The sequence below is a fragment of the Eschrichtius robustus genome, chromosome 8 (assembly GCF_028021215.1).
Source record: "Eschrichtius robustus isolate mEscRob2 chromosome 8, mEscRob2.pri, whole genome shotgun sequence".
Lineage (NCBI taxonomy): Eukaryota > Metazoa > Chordata > Mammalia > Artiodactyla > Eschrichtiidae > Eschrichtius > Eschrichtius robustus.
This window is the reverse complement of record NC_090831.1, coordinates 114,983,200-115,005,199: the sequence shown is the minus strand read 5'-3', so window position 1 is coordinate 115,005,199 and position 22,000 is coordinate 114,983,200. Positions and strand designations below refer to the sequence as shown.

At 36.0% G+C, this 22,000-nt stretch overlaps 1 protein-coding gene across 2 annotated transcripts in view; it reads right to left on the bottom strand.

Moving 5' to 3' along the window:
- The window catches only part of TRIM24 (tripartite motif containing 24), an 89,979-nt gene that overhangs the window by 52,595 nt on the left and 15,384 nt on the right, over positions 1–22,000 (bottom strand). The gene's annotated exons all lie outside the window — the stretch shown is intronic.

Here is a 22,000-nt window from a genome sequence, read left to right as displayed (position 1 = left end):
TGACTTACTCATTTTATAACTGGAAATTTCTACCTTTTGACCCTTTTCGCCCATTTCGCCCATCCCCTACTCCCACTTCAGGCAACCACCAATTCTGTTCTTTATATCCATGAGCTCACATTCTAAGTTTTAATACAAACATACTGAGTCCTAACCCAACACCTCTCATTCAAACTGTGAATGGATTCTGTGAATGTCCACTCTCTTCAAATTCATACCTATTACTTAACACAAAGCAATTCAATTTATGTATATATAGGGATTTTATATGTGTGTGTGCACCCACACGTGTGTGTATACATGTGGTGTGTATGTGTATATGTCCCACACTAGTATATTAAATGATGAATAAATGCTCATAATTTTAAATGAGATACCCTTCCAAATAAATATCCTTTTGACTATTCTTTTTATTGTTTAGCAACTTCTCTCACAGTGTTTTTCAAATAGAGATGTGCAGAATCATATGGAGACTTTAAAAGAAGGAGAGTTCTGGTTCTCTCTGGACCTATGGAATCAGGATTTCTGAAAGTGGAACACAGACATACCCATTTTGTTTATGTTTGTTTTGTTCCGAATCTCGATTCAGAAACACAATCTGCTTCCTTTAACAAGTGCAAATAGTGTTCCTTTTGGGTGCGGGGGGGCGTGAATCTTTCATAGTGCTTGGTAAAACAATAAATAATAATTGTGAATGAATTAAAATCTAAATTTTTAATTAAATTAAAAAATGTAATATAAACTTGATGCAGTAATTTGTACCAAGGAGACTGCAGTAAGGTTCCCAGATACATTTTTTTCAAAATGAAATGCATAAGAATGAACACAAAGTAATCCAAAGGTCAATTTCATTTGTATATACAAGCAATAAACAAAAATTTTAATTAAAAAAACTATTTTACAATAGCAACAAAAAAAAGTACTTAGTAGTAAATTTTTTTAAATGTATAAGGCCATTGTGTAGAAAAATGTTAAGCTATATTTAGAATCATTAAAAAAAAAAATCTAAGTAATGAAAACACCATGCTCTTGATGGTAAAGATGCCAGTTCTCCCCAGACACGTCTATACATTCAATGCAGTTTTTAATAATAATACCAACAGGGATTGCAACAGAGTTTTGACAAGCTGGGGGAACATGTCTATCAAATAACACAGTAAACATATAAAGCTATGGTAATTAAGATGGTGTGATATTTATGAAAGGATAAACAAAAATGGAACAGAATATACATACCAGAAACACAAGACAGATGTGGCACTAGAAATTGGTGGAAAAGGGGTGCTATAGTTCGCTACAGTGGGAGGAGGATGAAATCAGATCTCTCCTTAATTCAAAAAACAATTCCCCAAGGGGGGAAAGCGGGGGTGGGGGTGGTGGTGGGATGAACTGGGAGATTGGGATGGACATACATACACTAATATGTATAAAATAGATGACTAGAAAGAACCTGTTGTATAAAAAAATAAAATAAAATAAAATTCAAAAAAAATTCTTTTGGATAGGATAGATTAGAACTTTAAAACTTTCAAGAGGAAATACAGGAGAGTATCTGTGTAACCTTAGAGCTGGAATAAATTTCTCAATCAAGAAACAAAGAGCAAGAGCATAAGAGAAAGATGAATAAGTTCATTAAAGTTAAGAACTACAGTTAGACAAAAGATTACCATGAAGAAAGTGAGACGATAAGCCCCCGATTGGGAGAAGATATACCTGACACATAGCACTGACAAGAAATTAGTAATTAAAACCTGTAAAAATGTGACAATGCATTTCACAGAATAGAAAGATTGAGAAAACATGTTTTTCCTTATTCCCGATAAGTACAGCTAAAGACTCTAGACATTCTACATAAAACTGAGAAAAGTAGACAGGAGGCAGACTGTCTAGAGACCTCAGGACCCAAGGAATGACAATGGTGAGTTCCTGGGTTTTCTTTTAGCCTCATATATGACAAAGTAGGTGCTCATGAAGCTACCATCTCAGAAATATCAACAGGTGTCAACAAAAAAAAGTCCACAAAAGCCTGCTCCCTCTATCCAGAGGACAGGAACAGGGCAGCCTGGCAAGAAGGAAAACTACTCCAGCAAAACACCACAGAAAAAAATGTGCTTCCTCTCCCACCAGCAAAGACCCAATGGGAAGCCTAGACTTCTACTCTGGCCAAGCAGAAACCAGGTGCCCCAACCATCTCCTGCTGGCTGTGTCAGAGAAGCCTGGGGGGGAGTTAGGGCTTTGGTCCTCACTGGGTGGTGCCAGTGGAGACTATGTGAGGAGCCTGAGCTTGTACCTCCAGGACAGTAATGAGGTACCCCTCCACCTCCATGCTGAAGGGTAGTGGAAAGTCTGGACTTTTATCACTATTTACCAGTAACCTCCCTTGCCCCTGTATCCCCACTCCTTAGATGTGTCAATGAAGAACACATGGGAAGCAGTAAGTAGGCACCCATACCCCTACTAGCCAGGGAGGTATCAACAGAGGCCTGGTGGGAGCATCAACTTCCACACCATTGACCAGTAAGGAGGAGGGCCTCCCTCTCAGGATATCAAAGGATGCAGCAAGGGAAACTTAGACTTCAACCTTTACCTCACAGGAGGCAGGAAATAATAAATATAAGAGCAGAAGTGAATGAAATTGAAAACTGAAGTCAATTCAACAAAAAGCTCGTTATTCAAAAAGGTCAATAAAATTAACAAACCTCCAGCAAGACTGACAAAGACAAAGGAGAAGACACAACTTACCAAACATAAAGAATAAAAGTGGGGATATCACTATAGACCATGCAGACAGCAAAAGAATGACAGAGAAATATTAACACTACTCACACAAAATGACAATATAAGTAAAATGGACCAATTCCTCAAAAGGCACAAACAAATATGAAATAATTTGAACAGCCTTTTAACTACATGGAAATCAGCTCTAAGCAAAATGAAATGCTAACAAACATGTATATTACTTGTATGCTGAAAACTACAAAATTAAGAAATCAAAAAAGATCTAAATATATGGAGAGACAACGTTCATGCATAGAGATAATTTATGTAGTAAAGAGGTCAATTCTCCTTAATGTGATCTACCAGTTTAACAGAATTCCTAATACAAACCCAATAATATTTTTTTTGTAGATGTAGACAATATTGTTTTAATATTTATATTAAAAGGCAAATGAAGGACTTCCCTGTTGGCGCAGTGGTTAAGAATCTGCCTGCCAATGCAGGGGACACGGGTTCGATCCTTGATCCGGGAAGATCCCACATGCCACGGAGGAACTAAGCCTATGTGCCACAACTACTGAGCCCACAGGTCACAACTACTGAAGCCTGTGCACTCTAGGCCCTCATGCCGCAACTACTGAGCCCGCGTGCCTAGAGCACGTGCTCCGCAACAAGAGGAGCCACTGTAATGAGAAGCCCGCACACCACAACGACGAGTAGCACCTGCTCGCTGTAACTAGAGAAAGCCCACGCGCAGCAATGAAGATCCAACACAGCCATAAATAAATAAATAAATAAATAAATAAATAAATAAATAAATAAATAAATAAATGGCAAATGCATTATAATAGCTGAATCGATAATGGAAAGAAGAATAAAGTGGAGGAATCACTCTATCCAACTTCAAGGCTTATATAGCAACAGTAATCAGGAATGCCTGTTATTGACCAAAGAATAGACACACAGATGAATGAAATAGAATAGAGACCTGAAACAGACCTATACAAGTAGGGCCAACTGATTTTTGACAGAGGTGCAAAAGCATCTTTATACTGATTAAGTCCAAAATGCTGATGAGAGATATACTGTGTTCATGGATTGGAAGACTCATCACAGTAAAGATGTCAATTCTCCCCAAGCTGATCTATAGGCTAGTGTATTCCTATCAAAATCCTAGCTAGATCTCTTTGTAAATATAGACAAGATTATTCCAAGATTAATGTGGAAAAGGAAAGGAACTAGCATAGCTAAAGCAAGTCTGGAAAAAGAAAAATATCGTGAGAAGACTCACTATCCAATTTTAAGACTTACATATAGTGAGTTAGACAGGGTAGTATTGGCAGTATACACGCACAGATGAATGGAACAGAATACAGCACCCAGAAATACACCCGCACAAGTAAGCGCAACTGATTTTGGACAAAAAGTATGAGAACAATTCATTGGAAGAAGGAAAGACTTTTCAACAAATTGTTGAAACAACAGGGTATTCATAGGCAAAAATTGGACTTCAACCTAACCTTCACATTTTATATAAAAATTAACTCAAAGTGGATCAGATTTAAATATAAAACATAAAACTATACAATCTTTGGAAGAAAACAGGAGAAAATCTTAAGGACGTAGGACTTGCTGAAGGTCTTAGACATATCAAAGACAATCCATAAAAGAAAAATACGGATGAATTTGATTTCATCAAAATTTAAGACTTTTGCTCTGCAAAAGACCTATAAAGAAGATGAAAACACAAGCTACACCCTGGGAGAAAATATTTGCAAACCACGGATCTGACGAAGGATTCATATCTACAATATATAAAGAACTCTCAAAACTCAAAAAAACAGAAACCCAATTAGAAAATGGGCAAAAGACATGAAGAGACATTTCATCAATAAGGATATGCACGTGGTAAATAAGCACATGATAAGATGTTCCACATCACTAGCCATCAGGTAAATAAATGCAAATTAAGATCATGATGGGATACCAGCACAAAGCTATTAAAACAGCTAAAATAAAAAGTAGTGACAATGCCAAATGCTGACAAAAAATGTGGAGATATTAGATCTCTTATATATTCCCACTGGGAATGTAAAATAATAGAGCCACTGTGGAAAACAGTTTGGCAGTTTCCCAAAAAAACTAAACATAACACTTATCATATGAATCAGCAATCTCATTCCTGGGCGGAAATAAATTTAGGTTCACACAAAAATCTGAACACAAATATCGTAATTCAGTGTTATTCATATTAGCCCAAAACTTGAAACAACCTAAATCTCCGTAAATAAGTTAATGGTTAAATAAACTGTGGTACATCCATACCATGGGATAACAGTCACCAATCAAGGGGAACTAATTATTGATATATGCAACAAACTGGATGGATTTAAGGGCATTAGTGTGAGTTTTTAAAAAAGCCAATTTCCAAAGGTCTTATGAATGATCCACTTACATAACATTCTCAAAATGACAAGATTATAGAGATGGGAAACAGACTACTACTTTCCCTGAAATTAGGGACAATGGGTGTGGGGAGAGACGGTAGGTTTGACTATAAAGGGGTAACAAGAGGGAGAGCTTCGGTGATGGAATAGTTCTGCGTCTTGATTGTGACGTTATATGAGTCTACACATGTGATAAATTTGCATTAGAACTATACTCACTATTGTAACGATGTTAATTTCCTGGTTTTGATATTGCACTGTAATTATATAAGAAGTAATCAATGGAAAAAACTGGGTGCAAAGGATCTCTCTGTAACTTCCCATGAATCTATTATTATTTCAAAATAAAAAGTTAAAAAAAAAACTAAAAAGAACATTTATTTAGTGCTTTCCTTATATGTACTGCTTTATCCTCATACAGATGAGGAAATGGAGATCAGAGAATCTGATTAACTTGACCAAGGTCACACAGTAGCGGAGCTGTGATTTGAACGCATGGCTGACTGACTCCAGAGTGCAGTGTACTACCACACTTTACAAAAATGTCTTAGAAAGCCATGGGTTCACAGATTGCATCATTTTGACAGATAGGATTTTAGTCCACGAATTAAGGATCCCATTTGTTGTAAAATGGATGGCTAGTGGGAAGCAGCCGCATAGCACAGGGAGATCTGCTCAGTGCTTTGTGGCCACCTAGAGGGGTGGGATAGGGAGGGTGGGAGGGAGGCTCAAGAGGGAGGGGATATGGGGATATATGTATACATGCAGCTGATTCACTTTGTTGTACAGCAGAAACTAACACAACATCGTAAAGCAATTATACTCTAATAAAGACTTTTAAAACAAAAAGAAAGAATCCCATTTACGTATGGTGGTGAGTTTGACCTAAATGAATTTAAACCCAAATAAATGCTAGCTCAACAATACTTTGTTACCCATAAAATGTTAGTGGGAAAATGTAATTTCTGTTCCAGTCTGAGCACATTTAAAGTTCCTCTATACAGACTGGTGGAGATCAGCATCTGGAATATATCCTTCTAGAAATTAGAGTGATTAAAATCTGATTAACTAAAGAAAAATAATTCTGTGAGAAGTGTGTAGATATTTTCTTCAATCATTCATCACTGTGTACTTAATGGCCATGGTTGTTTCTTTCTGTTATTTAGTGGGTTGAAAATATTTTAAATGGTGCATAGCCTCCTTTAAGTCTGTTTTCAAATGTTACCTTTGATGATACCTGCACCCCCATCCACCTTCCTGCACAACAGATTCCCCTAATCCTGCTCTAATTCTTTTCTCTCTGGCAGTTATCCTTCAGTTTCATTTATTTATATTTATTGTTTATTGTCTGGCTATCCCAAGTAAAATGTAAATTGTCTGGTTAGTTCACAGATATTCCAAAGCACCTAAACATGTACCTGGCACATAGCAGTACTCAATAAATACTTGGTGAATGAGTGAATGAACTCCCTTAGTGATGCACACACCTTGTGACCCACAGTTTCACCATGGAGAAACTCTTCAGCATCAGGAAACATGCTCAACAATGTTCATAGCACCATTTTTCAGAAAAGTCCACAAGTAGAAACAATCCAAATGTCCATCAACAGAACAAAAATACTGTGGTATATTCAAATAATAGAACACTATACAGCAATGAAATCAATGCATGTAAATTACAGATGGCCGAATCCTCAAAAATATGTTAAGTGAAGAAAGTCCCAGAAGAATATGTATTATACTCTATCAAAGTTCAAAAATAATATATAAGAAAGCATATATAGCTGATAAACTATAAAGAAAAACAAGGGAATGATTAACACAAAATTCTGGATAGTGGCTAGGCTATGCCTAGGATGGAGGAAAGAATAAGCAGCTCCCCTGCAATACTAATTTCAAGCCCATCTATCTTTCCTGAACCAAACCATTTCCAAGGCCTAAGAGCACATGGCGATAAATAGGTTGCAAGCCAATGAAACCTCATGCCCAGTCTAGGGTTAAAACAGAGCCTGAGGACCAGTAAGCAGCTACTCAGCTCTAGTGCATTAAGTATTATCTCCATTTTACAGATCAGGAAACTGAGCACCATGACTTGCCTGTGGTCATTCAACTACTAACTGGCAACTCTGGAATTTGAATTCTGCGTACACATCTTACGTACATTCTACATGGAAACTATTTAAATAAAAAGGGTATAGCATGGACTTTAAAGCTATATAGACCTATATTATTCCTCTTTATTGACTGTTCTATATCCCCTAAACAATCTTTCTGAGCCTCTGTTTCCTCTTCTGTAAAGTAACAGTACATGATAATCATGATAATGGTTACCATATTGAGAACTTATTGTGCTCCGGTTATAATGCTAAATATTCCATGCTCAACAGAACAAATTTGAGGCAGAACTGTTATAAGGATTATATTAATAAATGTATAAAAAGGGCCTAATGATGTTGGGCTGGTACCTGGTAAACCTGTACATCATACTCTGTGCCCCCAATTAAAATCAGATAAGGACCAGCACAACCTCACCTACCTCATTCCCTCAAATCATCTACTAAGACTTACACAAATGAACTCTGAGTCATAGAGGTACCTCAGCCTAACAAGGAACAATGAGGCCAAATGTTGGTAAATCTCAAATTTGCATCTTTACCCATACTTCATTCCCAAGCTCAAGATGTACCTTGTCAGTAGAAGAAAAAATAAGGCGCTGCATATTATGCAGTAAATACCTGAATGCCTATATGAAGAAAGTGATTCTTTGACACACTATCCTGGAAAGGGTGGGGATACTGCAGAAACATAATAAAATTCCCATTTTTGAAAAGGGAAAATTTGAAATCTGAAAGGCAAGCAGGGAGTCAACTTTAATTCAAGAGAAATAGTAAAGCAAACAGACTAGTACAAATGCTACAAATTGCTTCTCTTTGCCGTTGCCAGAATATGTGCTGGGAACAAGCTAAACAAGGAAATCAACTATTTATTAATCAAGTTGAAAGAACTAACAATTCAGTATTATATTTATCTGTATTTTAAAGGAAAAGGACTGTTGAAGTTATACGTAAGTTTCTGTGCTTGCCAAATGAAATCATGAAAGATGTTTAACTATAAGGTCATAAAAACATGACTGATATAAGAGATTAATGATAGATCGTAAATTACACATTCATAAAAGTAGCTGGACTTAAACTTACTAGGATCTGGTTTTATTCTTTTTATTCTACAAATTAAATATTTACAGTTTTGGGGTTTTGAGATGTAAATATGATTTGCTATCTCCTTTGTGAAGTTTTAGTGTCTAAACCTAAGCATAATGCAGGGCTTATGCTTTGACATTAAGTACTAGGAATGGCTGGCAACTCTTTGACTGCCCATCTCCATAAAGGAGATGTATGTGGCTTCAAAGCCTCTTATTACACACTGTGGATCACAGACATAAGTGAGTTGAAGGACAGGACCATGAGATGGAGCACCACCAGTCAGGCAACTATATTTCAACATCCATGGGAGAAAAAGGAGAGGATCTATATAATGCAAAATAGTGCTCTGTCCATGGTCCTGTCAATACCACTGATGGCTTGCTACTTAAGCATATGGGTGTGAATATAACAAAAGACCCAATTAGATGCTACCTACAAGAAACCCAATTTAAATACACACACAGGTTTAAAAAAATGAAAGGATGGAAATAGATACACATTCAAATAATAAGCATATGAAACCCCGAGGACTTTATAATAATATCAGACAGAGCAGACTATGGAACTAGATCTATTACCAGATATAAAGTGAGGACAGTGTATAATGATAAAGAGCTTGATTCCTCACCAAGACATATAATCCTAAATGCTCAAGTACCTAATTAACATGTCAGAACACATCATGTAAAAACTGATACTGCTCTAAAGAGAAACAGACAAATCCACATGATAGTTGGAGATTTTAACTCTCCTCTCAGTAATCAATAGAGCAGTAGACAGAAAATCAGTCAAGACATAAAAGACTTGAACAAAAGAATCAAATAACTTGATCCAATTGATGTTTAAAGAACACCTAATCTTAGCAGAATACATACTCTTAAAGTGTGAATGGAATATTCACCAAGATATAACATACGCTGGGCAATAAACCAAGTATGGGTTAAAAGAACTAAAAACACACAAAATATGTTCCACGAGTACCATGAGATAAACTTAGAAATCAGTAACAGAGAGAACTGGAAAACCCCCGAATATTTGGAAACTGAACAACTTACTTCCAACCAACCTATGTGTTAATGAAGAAAGGTCTAAAAACCAATGGTCTAAGCATTCTCCCCCAGAAGCCAGAAGAGCAAATTAATCCACCAAAAAAAGTAGAAGGAAGGAAATTATAAGGAGCAGAATACAATGAAGAAGAAAGAAAATGGCAATAAAGAAAAAAAAAAATCAATGAAACCAAAGCCAGTTCTTGGGGGTGGGGGAAAAATTAATAAACCTCTAGCTAGACTGATCAAGGAAAAAGAAAAAAAATGACCAAAATCAAAAGTAAAAGAGGCCATTTCTACAGATTCCATGGAGCTTAAAGAAGTATGGGAATATTGTCAACTTGACTAAATGTGTTGATTCTTTAAAAGAAACAATTATCATAATCTTCTCAAGAAGAAACAGAAAACCTGAATATATCAATTAAAACAATTGAATTCGTACTTAAAACCTGTCCCATAAAGAAAAGTCTAGACCTAAAAGGGACCACTGGATCCCATCAAACATTTAAAGATAATACTAACTCTAAACAATTCTTTTAGAAAATAGAGGAGGGACACTTCCCATCTCATTTTATAAGGCCAATATTACCCTGATATTAAAATCAAGGAAAGAAAAGTACAGACCAATATCTCATTAATGAAATATCAGAAAATCAAATTCAGAATACATAAAATTGATAATACATCATTTAAGTAGGGTTTATTACAGAAGTGAAGGGTTGGTTGAGCATTCAAATCAATTAAAGTAATTCACTATATTAACAAAATAAAGGAGAAAAGCCATATGATCATCTTTGAAAATTTCAACACTCATGCAAGATTTTAAAAAAAACCTCTCAGCAACCTAGAAATAGAATGAAACTTCCTCAACCTGATAAAGACCATGTATGAAAATCCTACACCTAACATATTTAATGATGAAATGCTTTCTGGTGTGATTTGGAAGAAGGCAAGGGTATCCACTCTCACAACTTCTATTCCAAGCTGTTTTAGTTTCTTTAGATAAAGAAATAATATTTTCAGTTTTAAAAGTTTACTTTTTTATTTTGGAATATAATTATTTTTGAATATGTAAAATATTTACATGGTTCAAAAGTCAAAAACTATATTAGAAAGTATACCAGATTTCACTCCCATCCCTATCCCTCTTATCCATTTCATTCCATCTACCCCACTTCCTATAGGTAACCATTTTTATTAAACCATGTTTGTGGTTTATCCTTCTAAGTAACTTTATTTTTCTGTCCACAAAAGTTCTTTTTGCAAAAATACTTTTTTTCAAACACAAAAACTAGCAAACTACTATATACATAGTATATAGCATCTTCTATGAAGTATTCTTACCTAACCAGGTTTAACATGAATTTAATCAACTAAACTACTAGTTGAGAGGAATGACTTTAAAAGTCTATGAGGGAACACCACACAAATCCAGAATGCAAAATATTTTATAATCTAACTGACTGTTTCTCTCCACCAAGTACAAATTACAGAAATGAAGATAGAAGATGGAACTATTCTAGATTAAGACAGACTTAAGAAACATGATATCCAAATATCATGCTGTATAGCTAATCCTTGACTGGATTCTGGTTTGAACAAAACAGCTTAAAGGACATTTTTGGGGGGTAAATGTGAAGATGGACTTGTACTAGAACACTAGGAAATAATAGCTATTTTAGTTGTCCATGCTAATAATGATACTGGGATAATCAAGGTTACTTTCCTTATTTTTTGGAGATGCAAGTTAAACTATTTAAGGATGAAATGCCAAATCTGGGATTTACTTTAAAGTAGCAAAAATGGCAGCAAAGGATGTCATTAAAAAAAATGGCAGCTTGGGGGGTTGGTTTCTCTACGAAAACAACCATTAAGCTGGAAAAAACTATCAGAATCAACTATTCCAGAACTTTGAAACTGGTTCAGACGTTTACAGCAATCAGGGAAGAGCTTAATGAAGGAAGGGGCTGCTGTACTTCAGTAAGAGGGCTGCTTGCTTGAACCAGCTACCATGCCCAATTCCTTAATTCTGCTGCGAAGTGGGGACAGCAGCCCACATCCCTGAAGTGGCTGGCTAGTGCCAGGTGGACAGGATCTTGTACTCAAAAATTAGGGGATTACGTGATTTAGTTAGCATGGGGGTTCCCTGAGGGTCAGCTGAGATGCTTAGCTTTATTCAGCTCCCCTGGGCTGCAGCTGCTTCTCTGGCAGCACATATCAGAACATTTAAAGAGGTATACACACTTTTAAATCTACACATTTGGGGTTTCCCTGGTGGCGTAGTGGTTAAGAATCTGCCTGCCAATGCAGGGGACAGGGGTTTGAGCCCTGGTCCGGGAAGATCCCACATGCCGGGAACAACTAAGCCCGTGTGCCACAACTACTGAGCCCCCATGCCACAACTACTGAAGCCCGCGCACCTAGAGCCTGTGCTCTGCAACAAGAGAAGGCACCGCAATGAGAAAACAGCGCACCGCAACAAAGAGCAGCCCCCACTTGCCGCAACTAGAGAAAGCCCGCATGCAGCAATGAAGACCCAATGCAGCCAAAGATAAATAAATAAATAAATCTACACATTTAAAGAAACCTCTAAGACGTCATAGGCTGAGATAACAGGTCAGTAACACACATAAAAAGGAAGGCTTTGCAAAAGTAGTTTTGAAGAAAAATGAACAGAACTTGAGGGACCTGTGAGATACCGTCAAACATACCAACATACAAATCGTGGCAGTCCCAGAAGAAGAGAGAGAGAAAAGGGCAGGAAAAAAAATATTTGAAGAAATAATGACTAAAAACTTCCTAAATTTGATGAAAGACATGAATATACACGTCTAAGAAACTCAAACTCCAAGCAAGATAAACTCAAAAAGATCTTGTTTATTATGGTAACTCTAGAACTCTAATTTTCCCACTCCTCAGGGATTGCTGAGTTTTGCTCATTGATTGCCGGAGCAGTCCATTTGTCACTTTTCCAAACTATTTTGCAAAGTGTGTATGAATTCCTAGTGAGTGTGGTCATTGAAGTTTCTGTTCCATACTATCTGGTAGCCAGCCAGTAACCTGACAAAGATGTCCTTAAATGTCTGGATCCAAAAGGGGAGAGAGTTACCATCTCTAAATCTCAGCAAATGCCAGAGTCCAGCCCTCTAGCCCTAAAGGATCTGTGAGACTGACCAAAACATACAACCCCCAATTTTTGGAGCCCTCTTATCAAAGAGCAGCAGCCTCTCCCTTCATCAAGCACTCCCCTGGTTCTTTCAAGCGTTTGATCAAGGTCCAGAGTCTGAAATAGTTCATTCTGGTAATTTTTTTCCAGTATTTCTTTTTTTTTAAATTGTTTCAGTGGAGGGACTGACACCTAGAGAAGTGCACATAACTCTAAAGAAAATTTCATACAAGTAATATAAAAAAGGAAAATCATAGGCCACCTCTCATAAACGTAGAAGCAAAAATCATAACATATTAGCTAACCAAGTTCTGCAATGCATAAAAGGATAATATAACATCACTAAGTAGCCTTCTGCCTGGGAATGCAAGTTATTCTATTATTAGAAAATTAAATCTTAGAATTCACCACATAATAGATTAAAGAAAAAAATTATCCTCACTAGATGAAGTGTTTGATTAAAAAAAAATTTATTCACAATTAAGGAAAAAAACAAAAACCGAAAACCTTTTGTGGATATTAGGAATAAATGAGGTGGTGTAAGGCCTATATATTGTGCTGTCTCGATTCTGGCAGAATTGGGATAGCCTAACTGCAAGTATCCCTCCCCATTCTACTACCACAGATAAGATCCCCTAACAAACAATTACTCCTTTATCAAGGGGACCAGACAGTTTCTGCTTACTCTTAAATAGTGGGTTTCAGTTCCTTGCCAGCTTACAGAATTATTCAAACAAGCCAATCACATCCTCCTGTGGGAACCAGGGGGCACCCTACTTTCATAATAGTGCATACAAAGCCTGCCTCCCACAGCAGCTGGTTGTTCACTCTGTCCCTGTGTGGCCTTGCATGGCATGCAGTGGCCTACTCCCTAGGTTGTGAGTATATGTGACTAATACACTACTGTCCATCTCATTTGTCTAGGGTTAGGGCCATTCTTATGATGGGAGTCCTTCCCTGACCAATAGAATAAACAGTAGGCTATTAAAACAATATATTATATGTTTAATAAGTTAAAATAACACCTATAATCCTATAAAAGATATCTATAAAATCTCTATAGCAAACCTTATATTTAAAAGTTTTCTCTGTGAGATCAGGAATAAGACAATGGTACCACTGGTACCACTTTAATTCAACAGTGTACTGGAGATTTTAGACAGCACAGTTAAGCAAGAAAAAGAAAAGGTCTAAGGATTGGAAATGATGAGATAAAAAGTGTTGTTATTCACAGATGTTATGACTATATACGTAGAAAAGCCAAACAAAGTTATAGAGAAATTACTAGATTTAGTAAGATTCAACAAAGTTACTGAAAAGAAATACATATTTAAAACACATTTGTATTTATATTTACCAGGAACAAAAAGGTAAAAATGAAGTTAAAATAGGACACCATTTACAACAGCATCAAAAACTATCAAATACCTAGGAAAAATCCTAAGAATATGTGTGCAAAATCCCTACAGGAACAATTATAAGTGTTTAATGAGCCACTAAAAAAAATATAATAAGAGATATAGCACAGCTGTGGAGTAGAAAACCCAACATTACAAACATATAAATTCTCCCCAAACTGAAACAATTTTCCACAATCAATAACCTATCAAGTTTTTTGTCGAACTTGAAACTGGATTGTAAAATTCTTATGATAATTCAAACAGCTAAAAATATTCAAAAGATGTTTCTGAAGAATAACAACAAATGGTGGGAGGGGAGGTTTACACAAGGACCTGTTTTACCTGCTATCAAAACCTATTGTAAAGGGGCTTCCCTGGTGGCGCAGTGGTTAAGAATCTGCCTGCCAATGCAGGGGACACGGGTTCGAGCCCTGGTCCAGGAAGATCCCACATGCCGCGGAGCAACTAAGCCTGTGCGCCACAACTACTGAGCCTGTGCTCTAGAGCCCATGACCCACAACTACTGAAGCCTGCGCGCTTAAGAGCCCGTGCTCTGCAACGACAGAAGCCACTGCAATGAGAAGCCCGCACACCACAATGAAGAGTAGCCCCCACTCGCCGCAACTAGAGAAAGCCCGCACACAGCAACAAAGACCCAATGCAACCAAAAAAACAAACAAACAAAAAACACACAGGTTTTTAAAAACCTATTGTAAAGACAGTGATTCAGAAAGTGTGGCAATGGTTGGGGGAGTGACAAGTAGACAAAAAGATCAGAATTGGCTGAGAAACAAGTACTGAGAAACAGACTCATGCATATATAAATACCTAATAACTGATAGGGATGGCAGTGCATTAGGGAAAGGATGGTATTATCAGCAATGGTGCTGGGGCAGTTGGTAAAAAAATGAAACTAGACTCCAACCGCTTGTCATATGTACAAATCAACTGCAGTTGAACCAGAAACCTAAATGTGAAGGGCAAAACTATAGAACTTTTAAAAGAAAACAGGAAAATAATTTCGTTACTTTGGGGTATGGAAAGATTCTTAAAACAACAACCACAAAGGAGGATTCATTAAGTTTGGTTGGGAATTCCCTGGCGGTCCAGTGGTTAGGACTCCATGCTTTCACTGCCAAGGGCCCAGTCAGTCAATCAATCAATCAATCAATCAATCAATCAATCAATCAATCAAGGTCTTGGTTAAAAGACCCTATAAAAAAGACAAACAGAATGGGAGAAGGGATCTAGAATGTTAAAGAACTCCTATTAAAATTAAAATAAACAACTCAATATAAAGATGGGAAAGAGACTTGAACAAGCACTTCACAATAGCTGAAATCCAAATGGTCAATATGCGTATCAGATCCAGAGAAGTTAACAAGAAACATCCATCAGATTGCCAAAAAATAAAAAGAAGGGTAACACCAAACGTTGGTGAGCATCCACATCTCAGCCAACAGGAACACAGGTTAGCTGCTGGTGGGTATATGAAAGTTGGTAAAAGTTAAATTGACTATTTGCATACCCCATGACCCAGAATTCTGCCTTTCAGTAAAACAAAACAAAACTCAGGACTCCTATATATGAACAGCAGGATACATTAACAAGAATGTTAATAGCTGCATTGCTTTAAAAAGTCCAAAAGGGGCAACATTTCAAATGCCCAGCAACAATAGAAAAGTTGTGGTATATTTGTATAATGTATTAAACAGCATTAAAAATGAATGAGCTACAGCTATATGCAGTAACATGTATGACCCCTTCAATGCTTAATGAAAATAGCAAGAAATGAAATGAAATATAAGAATATTGTTCTTTTTACACAAAGTCCCCAACAGGCTAAATTATATTTACCATAAAGTAAATGAAGGAAGTGATTAACATAAACGGGCAAATCGACTCCATGTACGGGACAGGAAGGGGTGATGAAAAAGGGACACACAAGGAACTTCTGGGGTACTGGCAATGTTCGTTTCTTGATCTAGGTGGTAGTTACATAAGTGTTCACTTAAACTGTTAACTGCATGTGTGTTTTCTTCACAACTTTAAAAAGTTTAAAAGTCCTAATTTGGGCAGGGGTGGAATCCATTCAACAAAACTGAGAAAGCAGCAAGAACAGTTAGGAAGTAGCTGAAATGACCCTAAGAAACAGAGAAGGCCTGAACTAAGAGGATAGAAAGAAGGGAACAAGATTTTTGACAGATGTAAAAAGGAAAGTTGACAGAATTTGTCTGGGAGGGTAGCTTTAAAAAGTCAAGGAAGAAGCTTTAACTTTTAGCTTAGTACTTTTAAACACATATTGAATATATAGGAAAAGAACATATAAATAATGAACTTTTCCACAATCAAATTAAATATTATTTAAACAAGTTGACTTTTACTAACTAAATACTGCCACAGGTATGATTTTAAGAGAATTTTTTCTACTTTTAAAATAACGTAATTTGCCCTGACTTAGCATCATGCTTTCCAGTTTTTTCTTTAATTCTACTAATACATGACACCAAGTACTTTTAAAATTACTGTATAAGAGTTATTATAAAAAACAGGAGTCCCCTGTCCAACTGTACAATGGAAGATGATGGATAAGCCCCCATCCAAAACTCCCTCTATATCATCCTAACATTTATTTCTATTAGCTTTCCATTAAATCAAACCATTATGAGCCTTCACTAATATTCACAACTGAGCCACAGAACATATTACATTTATATTTCCTTTCTCAAACAATTTTGTTCATAGTAATTAACAGTTCCTACATTTTACAATTCGCTTAGTTTTTAGTATTCATCACTAAATCAGCCCCACGCTTTCCAACAAATCCCTTTCAATATGTTCAAGTGTATCAAGTGGTCTATGAACTTTACTTTCGTTTACTCAGATGTGTCCTCTGAGAAGTCCTTACTCCAGCTCCAGTCTTCCTCAAGCCTGCTGCAAGCTGCTATCCTGGACTTTCCTTCACCATTATCCTGCAAATTCCTTTGCCTGATGACATTAACATAATTATCTATTGCTTTATGCCAATGAAATAGAAAGTTTCCAAGTAACTATACCAGGATAATAACTAAAAATAAGCCACAGAATGAAATACAAAATTTATTTTTCTGTTTAGGGAAATAGCATACTAGAGACGCACAGTTAATGTTGTAATTTAAAATCAGTTGAAAAAAAATCCTTTACTATGTCAGTAAAAGTACTCGGTTGATTATATTCACGTGTTCATTTGTTTCGGGGTGGTTTTTTGGGGCGGAGGGGGCTAATACTTTAGTTTTTATTATATAACACTCTTATACTGTTCCAAAAATCAATACTGCAATGCAAGTTACATAAATGGGTCTGGTTTCATGCCTATCCCTTCCCCACTCCCTCTTGCCTCCACTGGTAGCCATTTTTTAGATTTTTATTATTTTTTAAAAAAATATAAGCATGTACTGGGTTGGCCAAAAAGTTCATTATGGAAAAACCCAAACGAACTTTCTGGCCAGCGCAATATTTTCTCTTTCTCCCTCTCTCTTATTTCTTATTGCTACTGAGATATTGCTTTTAGGCCATTTTAGTGGACAGGGGTAAGAAACGCACACTGACACAACTTCACTTCTTCAAAGTCAGCATTACAGTCTTCTGCATCTTGCCATTTTTTACTCAACCGTACATCCTGGAATTCACTCCATAGCAGCCTATGGAGATCTTCCTCCCTCCTCTTTTACGTCTGCACAGTAATACATCAGAGTGTATTCCACCAGTTATCTACTGCTAGTCACTCCAATTTTTCATTTTTGCAAGCACGGCTGCTACAACCCTGCACATACATAATTTTATACTTTTGCAATTCTACCGGTGTGATGTATTCCTAAAAGTGAATATTGCTGGGTCAGTGAGGAAATGCATTTCCCATTTTGCTGGATGTTGACAAATTCCATTCCTTAGGAGTTTTACCATTTTTCATTCCCACCAATACTGCTGAGTGTCTTACTTTCTCCACAGTTCCACCCAAAAAGTATAATGCCAAATTTTGGGGGGTATTTTTGCCATTCTATTAAGTGAAAACATGGTGTTTCAGTACAGTTTTAATTTGTACTTCTACTATTATAAGCATATTGTCATGTTTAATGTATTACTTCTACTCCTTTCCTGTTATCTAAAACCTACTCTTTATCATTAATAAATCTTTCCTTCTGCATTCTTTTGTTGTCTCTCTACCTTTTTGAGTATTCACTTATTTTCATTTTCATTGATGTAAACATTTGATGCTAAGAATTTTCTTATGATAAAAGCTTTGGCTATAACACAGATGTTCATGTGGCATATCCAGTCTGTCACCTGTTTTTATAAAGTTTTGTTGGAACAGCCAGATAAACTTGTTTATATATTGTCTACGACCGCTTTCACACTACAATGGAAGGGTTTGAAAGCTGCAAAAGAGATCATATGATCTGCAAACTTTAAAGTATTCACTATCCATCCTTCTGTAAAAAGAGAAAAAAAAAAAAGTTAACTGACCCCTGCTACAATGTATTGATTCTGATGTGTCATGTCAAGTAACCTAAAAATTCCACTTGAATTTTCACTTTAAGCCAAGAGTTGTTTGGCAGTATGTTTGTTAGTTTCCAGGTGGAAGGGCCTTTTTTTCAATTTTTTGTACTGATTTTTAGTCCAAAAATGCTATATCTATTTGGGGGAAAAATTTTGGAGAGTCTCCTTTATATGTCAACAAAAAATCATTTTTTCATCAATGCTCCACATGCTTTTTCAAAGATGGTGTATTCTCCCATATGCAATACACAGCCACGAGATCCTCCTTTTGGTTGTGTTATTTAGGTCTTAAATAGCCTTATAAAATTTCTGTCCACTTGACCTATCTTCAACTGAGATTTTAAGTCTTCTTTTACTAATTCTTATTGACTCTCCTGAAACAGTTTTAAAAAAATCAAAGTTGTCATTAATATCCATGTATCCAATAATACATCTTCATTAAGACTTGCAGCTTGTAACCTTATAATGTTACCTCTTTAATGATTTCTAGCCTGAGTTCTACCTTGTGCAACATCAAAATAGTGACCTCTGTTTTCTTTTTATTTGATTTGTCTGGCATATCTTTGCCTAACCTCTTATTCTTAACTTTTCTGAGTCTTTCAGTTTTGTGGTTATATCTTTTGCATAGAGCACAGAGGTGGCTTTCACTATGTTAATTAACCTGAAAATACTTTTTTCTCTTAAGAAGCCAGTTACGCTCATTTAATGATATGCCTGATATGGTCTCAATTCTGTCAGAGAGAATATATAAATGATCTCACTGTGTTTATTTCCTTTGTTCTTTTTTTTCCCCTTCCATATTTCTTTTGGTATCTAGAAAGGTTTGGGTTTTTGTCCTAATGGTCCCTTTTATGTGAATACCTTTATATAACCTTAGTTCTCTCTTAAATACTGTCTATTGATTCCCTAGTATAAACAATATAGAAATTAGCTCTTTTCTTCCTCTCATACCATCTCTGCACTGCATCCCCCAGCATCTATTTAAAGTAATAATATTCTTTGATGCCCTGGTGAATTTCTGTAAGGCAATCAATGAGCCTATTAAATCATTTCTTGGTTGTCTGAAATTTATTCTCTAATAGCTTTCTCAGGAAAGATTTACGTGAACTATATTCCTTAAGTTCTTGAATAACTGTAATATATCTACATTGTTAGAGCATATAACAAGTACATACTACTTTGTCACCCTTTCTCCCGCTTATTAAATTCAGTTCTACAGTTAAACATAAGAATTCCCTGCAGAACATCTTCCCTGTTGTTTTCTTGGCATAAGACATTAATATACAGACTCAACAGCATGGTATTGGCATAAAGACAAAGAGATCAATGGAACAGAACAGAGAGGCCAGAAGTCCATATATACATGGATAATTGACACTTGACAAAGGCAGTGCGGTACAAAAAGAATAGCCTCAGCAGCAGTGGTGGAAAAATTAAAATATCCATATGTAAAATGACCACATATAAAAATTAACTGAAAATAGATCATTGACCTAAAAGTAAAACTTAAAATTATGAAACTTCAAGGAGAAAACATTTGTGTTACGTAAAGATTTCTTAGATACAGCACAAAAGGAAAATTATAATAAGATAAATTGGATTTTATCAAAATAAGAAATTGGGGATACTTGAAGAAACAACTAAGGCTGGTATACAAACAACATGAGATGAATCTAGAAACTCTTTGTTTGCCAGAAAGTAAGAAGTGTTCAAAAATCAACAGGGGTGTGTCAAAGGACAAGATGTCAACTTGAAGGATTTGTACTACCCAAATGGGAACAATTTGATTATCAAAATTAAAAATTAAAGAAATAGATTATAACATATTAAATAAAAAATTTCATAAGCCCATAATGATAGATAAATAAATGGAAAGGGAAAATGTCACTGAAACAGTAAATTATCAACCGATAAGCATGGAATGATATAAAAATCACCATTTTGCAACATCCCAGTAATAACTGATGAAAGCATGAATCAGCTGTGGATGCCCATCAAAAAAGTTTTGGGGAACAGAATATTCACAAAGACCCCAAAGTATCTCACAGGATGTTACGTATTAATTACAAAGGGGAGAAAAGACATCTTTAGGGTGGAGAAATCTGGCATTCACCCCCTTAAACAAGTGATCAAAGCCAACATCAATAATAATGGGACAATGAGATCATGGTTTCCTAATGTAAAGCACTGAAAAGGACATATCATTTATGCCCAAAATGCTGCTTCAGTCTGGATACAATAAGGAGAGAGAAACCATACATTGAGTTTGAAAAAAGAAGTTTAATATAAATAATTGTTAACCACATGAAGGAACTGGGTTAACAAGAACTGGTCAGTAAGACGTAGAGAGAACTCTAAATACAGGTATAATATCAGACATGATATGATACGATATGGCATAATAGCCACTACCTCTAAGGCTGAGACAGAATGCCCAAGGAAGTATTTTCCCTCCAGGGCTGATACTAGACTTTGGTGGAGAAGGCACAGCGGAGGCTTGCACTTTGGTGCTGTACCAGAGGGATTTGTTGGAGATCCAGTCTTTGGAACTCGTCCACAAATGTATTCTATGGAATGTGCTGGCAATCTGTATCTTGGATCCTCACAACATCCCCTCCATCCAAAAAAAACAAACAAAAAAACCCACAACTGGGTTGAAAGGCAATATTGGGACTACTGGCAAAATCTGAATATGTATTACGTATTAGATAATAGTGTTGTATCATTGTCAAATTTCCTAAGTTTGGTAACTATACTGTGCTTACATACAAGATTATCTTTGCATATGTTAAAACTCATCAACTTGTATATTTTAAATACATGCGGCTTACTGTATGTTTAATCTTATCTCAATAAAGCTTAAAAACACTTTTAAGAAGAGAATCTCTATTCTTCAGAGACACATTAACATGTTCAGGGCTGAAGGGTCATGATATCTACAATTTACGCATATGGGTCAGAAAAAAACAACTAAGTATACTAACATGAGAAATTTAAAGAAAATATAGCAAAATCTGGTATCCTTAGTAAGGGTACATAAGAACGATACTTGCTAAGTTCTTACACGTGGTCTTTATGCTTGAAAATCAGTTGGTTGGATACAGTCTCAACTCACATTTTCTTTCTGTGAAAATCTTAAAATCTTTACTCCACGGTCTTCTGGACTCTAATGCTGATGTTGGAGTCTAATGATAATCTGACATTCTTTCCATTATAAGTGATGTAGTCTTTTTGTATAGCTGTCCAAAGTGTTTTCTTTTTCTTTAAAGCCCTAGAACACGTTTCAGTGGTGCCTGTTCTGTTTCAATTTTCCTAGGCACATGGTAAGCCCTTTTAATATAGATGTTTACCATCCTTTCAACATTTTCTCTGATTGTAATTTTTTTCTGTTCCGTTGTTTTAGTACTCTTCATATTATAAACATCCATTTATTTATGGGTATGTGAATATAAGATCTTATCACTTTCTCTATGAATTTCTTTGA